Raw genomic sequence first — 5603 nt, forward strand, 5'->3', positions numbered from 1 at the left:
GCACATTGTTTGGTGATGGTTGTGTATCGGTGTCCCTTGCGACAGGTTCTGTCTGCTAGGAGTACCGTGACTACCCTAACGAAGAACCGTATCAGTGCATCGAACCATCAGGCAAGCAACCAACCATTTGATCATATCGATACAATCCCATGTTCCCGCTCCTGCTCTCTTTTACTGCATTAAGACAACGCGTTTCAAACTGCTGTGTGCTACGGTAGTTGAACCCACTTCCTCTGCATGACCTGTCATTGCCACAGTAACTAGTTGAAACCCACTAGCATGTGTAGGAGTTGATTGAGCCATATGTATGTGTTGTTCCTACCTTGGTATGCCTGCTATGCTTAGAGTAGTGTCAGGTCTGGTTCATCTGGGTGATGGGCTAGAGTGAAATGATTATGTCGGTAATGAGAGTGGTGTGGTGAACACGATTTGGTAAAGGTATCGATGAGAGGCCATGTAGGAGTACATGGTGGGTTGTTTCATTGAAGCCGATCTTAAGCACTGAGATCTGTATGTGTGATTTAAGATACAGCTACTACCATGCATTGGGCCCTGAAATATGACCCCGCTCGACTTCTTATTCACCCTAGCTCTCTGTTCAGGAGTTGCAAGTAGTTTCTGGTGTTTGTAGCCTACTGGAGGCCGTGGACAGCGCTGACCATAGGGGTGGGCTGTGATGCGGTAGGTACGTGGCCGGGTGTACCGAATATCCGTTAGGTATCTCGGGAACCCTGTTCACATCGTTCGGGGCCGTATGGGAAACCTCGGCCGGACTCCCTACGGATGGAACCTGGATAGGCGATAAACCTGGACTAGAGGCTTAGGTGTTTAGGTAGGTCGTGGTCTACACCCACGTCGGCTTTCGCTTGAAGTCTGCCGAGCACATGTCGTGTGCAGACGCTAAGTGGTGGAAACATGTATGAAGAAGTACACCCCTGCAGGGTTATCATGATCTATTCGAATAGCCGCGTCCGCGGTAAAGGACTACTTGGTTGCCTATACAGTTCATAGACAAGTAAATGGAAACTACTAAAAGCCTCAAGATAAGTGTGAGTGCCGAGGATGGCTCTACCGTAGGGAGACGGAGGTGGATCCTCGGTAGTGTATTGAAGTGGTGAGTAGTGGACTCGTGTGCACAAAACCATTTCAAGTTGAAGTATCGTAGGATAGTCTAGCCAAGAGTCAAAGCTGGCTTGCTGCAATAACTCCACCAACCCTTCTTGATAATATGCATGTATGTAGGATCTGATGTAAGTCTTGCTGAGTACCTTTGTACTCATGTTGCTATAATTTACATTTTACAGAAGACGCTGCAACCCCTTCTGATGGGTTCTACGTAGACGTTGACATCAACGAGTAGGCTAAAGGCCCAGGTGGTGATCCTGAGCTTGTGAAGGACCATGTAGTATAGCTAGGCTTTCCAAGCCTCTTTTATTTTACTAGTTGTCTGTACTCAGACAAGTTACTTCCGCTGTTGGTTTGTATGACTGTATGACTTGAATGCTGGGTCGTGAGACCCGTACCTTTGTGTATGTTATGTATGGCTCCCTGAGCCTTAAATAAAGTACTTGTGTCGTAGAGTCATGTTGTGATGCTTCGTTGTATTTGCACATATCGAGCATATTGTGTGTATGATTGAAATGCTTGGTATGTGTGGGATCTGACTATCTAGTTGTTTATCTTTAGTAGCCTCTCTTACCGGGAAATGTCTCCTAGTGTTACCGCTGAGCCATGGTAGCTTGCTACTGCTCTGGAACACTTAGGCTGGCCGGCATGTGTCCTTCCTCGTTCCTGTGTCTGTCCCTTCGGGGAAATGTCACGCATTGAGTATCGGAGTCCTGTTAGCCCGCTACAGCCCGGTTTACCGGAGTCCTGCTAGCCCAGTGCTACAGCCCGGACCCACTTGCTGATGACCGACACGTTCGAAGCTGGGTCATGGATGCCTGTCCCTGTAAGTCTGTGCCACTTTGGGTTTACGACTAGTCATGTCAGCCCGGGCTCCTTATCATATGGATGCTAGCGACACTATCATATACGTGAGCCAAAAGACGCAAACGGTCCCGGGCAAAGGTAAGGCGACACCCGTGGGGATACCGTGCGTGAGGCCGCAAAGTGATATGAGGTGTTACCGGCTTGATCGATGTGACATCGAGTCGGGGTCCTGACAGCGTTGGCATCAGAGCCGGACTGCCTGTAGGTTCTCCAAGCCAAACTGGTCGATGTTGAGTCTAGAAATTCTTTAGTTATATGTAGGGGAATTGTTTGTGGGTTGGAACGTAGGGCTCTTTTTACTCCTTTATCTGATGACATTCTGATCTGAGTCAGTCTATTCTTCCACCAGGGGTTAAGGAATTAGGATCTATCCTCCCTATCAGGATCACGCGTTACTAATCAGTAGTACCTTATAGGTTCGATGGTTACAAGCCTAGTTCAGTTCTACTACCACGTTATGTTGTTAGGATGGATTCAGAACTTTGATATGATGATGTTGAGTGTGTATGAAATCCTTTGTCAAATGTCTCAAAATCCTTTTTGAGCATTTACAGCTGTTATGCTGCCGAAATTTTGCTAGAAATTCTAATGCCTTTGCATTATGATTGTGCTTTCAGATGGCCACTCGCGACCTCAATCAAGTGGTTCGCCAGACTCGATGCCTAGATGTACCCGGCCATACTGCCATGTTGGTCAGGGTAATGACTGAGGCTGGATACCGCTGGTATCCTGAGTACACGGTCGAAGAGCAATTCCGAGACTTTAATCAAAGCCAGTATCTCTGCACTGTCAGGATATTTCCATCTTATCCTGGGTCCACTGAGCCCCTTCACTGCTCCTATGGACTCGGGGTTACTATTGAGATGGCTGTGCAGGACGCCGCCTACTCTATGATGACCATCATGCGAGTCAGATCTGGTCTATTTCGGGACTCTGATTTCCGGTATATGCCAGGATCACTTCCGGGAGCACAAGGGTATCTTCAGGCTATCTATGCTGACCCCACTCAGGAGGATTCACGGACTCGTACCACTGCTGAGATGCTCGAGGATAAGGACCGTGAAAATCGGGCCTTGAGGTTAGAGCTCTTCAATACCCGTGCTGACCACTGGGCCACATTGACTCGGTTTGCACCGGCGGTGCAAGCTGGATATTCGGATATGCGCGATCTCTATCCTGTGAGATCTGCTCTGCCAGACGTGATGGGTTGGCGTGATGTAGGAGGCATCACCCCACCTCGCGGTCCCCGCAGGCCACCGTCTGTTGGTCCAAGACCTCATCCTAGTCCCTATGGTCCACAAGCTCCGCGAGACCGTCTGTTTCCGGATGATCATGTTGAGCTTCCAGGCTATGGAGGTGACTTCTATGAGGACTACTATGGATCGGTCTGAGTTAGTGGTAGTATCACTAGTTCGCACTATCTGTGTCGTCTATCGTTCCGCGTGACTCGTGGGATATGACCTAGTTTGTAATTTTCCGGAGGTGTAGAAAAATAATGTATAGGAGCTTGGAATACCTCCGATGAGATGTAATCCTCTTTTCACCGTAATAGTACTTTGTTTGGTCTTGTACTAAACCCTGTATGGTGTGTATGACGATGGAATAAAGAAGCAGTTTCTGTATCTACCATGTCATACGGATGATCATCTTGCATTTCGAGTTATTCCTTACATTTTGTATCCTATGTCGGAATTTTATCATTCTGACTGAATCATTGTCTTGTTTACCTAGGATGGTCAACACACGCACTAACCCTGCTCCTCAAGAGCAGGCCGAAGGCAGTGAAGTCAGGGATGCAAATCTGCCTCATCCCCCTTCCCTAGCCGAGGTTATGATGGAAGCTGAGAGAAACAAGCGGGAGACCAACCGTTTGTTGGAGCGTATTGAACAGAACACAGCACACCATCAGAGGACTAACGTGGTGTCACTCAGTGATTTTATCAAATTACATCCACCCACGTTCCACCACTCCGTCGAGCCTCTCGACGCTGATGATTGGCTTCGCAGTATCTCTCACAAGCTGCGTTCCGCGCTAGTAGCTGAGGCTGACAAGGTCACCTTTGCTGCATATCATCTTGAAGGCCCCGCCAGTCTATGGTGGGAGAATTATGGAGCTATGCGCCCAGCGGGCCATGTCACTACTTGGGCTGAATTCAGCGAGGCTTTCCGTGAACATCACATTCCGGAGGGTCTCATGGACCGTAAACGTGAGGAATTTTGCAATTTCACCCAAGGCCGACTATCTGTGGATGCTTATAGCAGGGAGTTTGGTAACCTCGCACGATATGCAACTGAGGAAGTGTCTACTGATGCCAAGAAGCAAGCAAGGTTCCGTAAGGGACTTAGTCCTGAGCTTCGCCGCGACCTCCGTCTGCATGAGTGCACATCTTTTTAGAAACTTGTCAACAAGGCCATCAGTGCTGAAACTGGTCAGACTGATTATAACGCAACACGCAAGCATGGCCATGACATGGGTTCCTCATCCGGTGCTGGTCCTCAGAAGCGCCGCGTGTGGGTGCCCAACACCGCCCTGCCACCCAGGTTCACACCGAGGCCATCTTTCCAGGCGCCTCGCCCTGTTCAACAGTCTGCTCCAGCCAACCCCTATGGGGGTCCAACCAATAATGCCCCTCCACGTACCAGTTCCGTGACTTGTTTCAAGTGTGGGGAATCTGTCCACTATATGCGTGAGTGTCCCCAGACCACCCCCAACCAGTCTGCTAAAGCTGTTGGCCGTGGCAAACCGACAGGGAAAGTGTTCCACGCCAAGCCGGCCACCGCTACACGTGGCCATGTCAACTGTATCTCTGCCGAAGGAGCTCAAGAAGATCCCAACGTCGTTCTCGGTACGCTCCTTGTTAATTGCCACCCGGCATCTGTTCTTTTCGATACAGGAGCCTCTCATTCATTTATATCCGAGAACTATGCTCGCTTGCATAACACCGCATTCTGTGACATGCCATCCACTATGGAAATTTCTACTCCTGGTTCTAGATGGCAGACCTCCAGGGTAAGTTATGGAAATGAAATCCAAGTCGACAGACTTGTTTTCCTTGCATCTTTGATAGCTCTCAAATTTTCAGATATTAATATCATTTTGGGTATGGACTGGATGTCAGCTCATCATGCCAAAATTGATTGCTTCTCTAGGACTGTCCAACTCACTCATCCTTCGGGCAAGATAGTCAATGTCTTGACCCGGTTAGCCGAGCGACAATTATTTTCTCTTAACGCCAGCCCTTTGCCAGACCTTGAGGACGTTCCGGTAGTCCGTGACTTCCCGGATGTCTTCCCAGAAGAATTGCCAGGTGTTCCACCTGACAGGGATGTTGAGTTCGTAATAGACCTCATTCCAGGAACCGTGCCGATTGCTAGAAGACCCTATAAGATGGCACCACTAGAACTAGCCGAGCTTAAGAAACAACTCGATGAGTCCTTGAAAAAGGGTTTCATCCGACCTAGTTCATCTCCGTGGGCTTGCCCCGTCCTCTTCGTCAAGAAGAAGGATGGTACGGACCGGATGGTTGTAGATTATCGACCTGTCAATTTGGTCACGATCAAGAACAAATATCCGCTCCCCAGGATCAACGACTTGTATGATCAGCTCGCTG

The sequence above is a fragment of the Triticum dicoccoides genome, chromosome 6B, assembly GCF_002162155.2.
Source record: "Triticum dicoccoides isolate Atlit2015 ecotype Zavitan chromosome 6B, WEW_v2.0, whole genome shotgun sequence".
Classification (NCBI taxonomy): Eukaryota; Viridiplantae; Streptophyta; class Magnoliopsida; order Poales; family Poaceae; genus Triticum; species Triticum dicoccoides.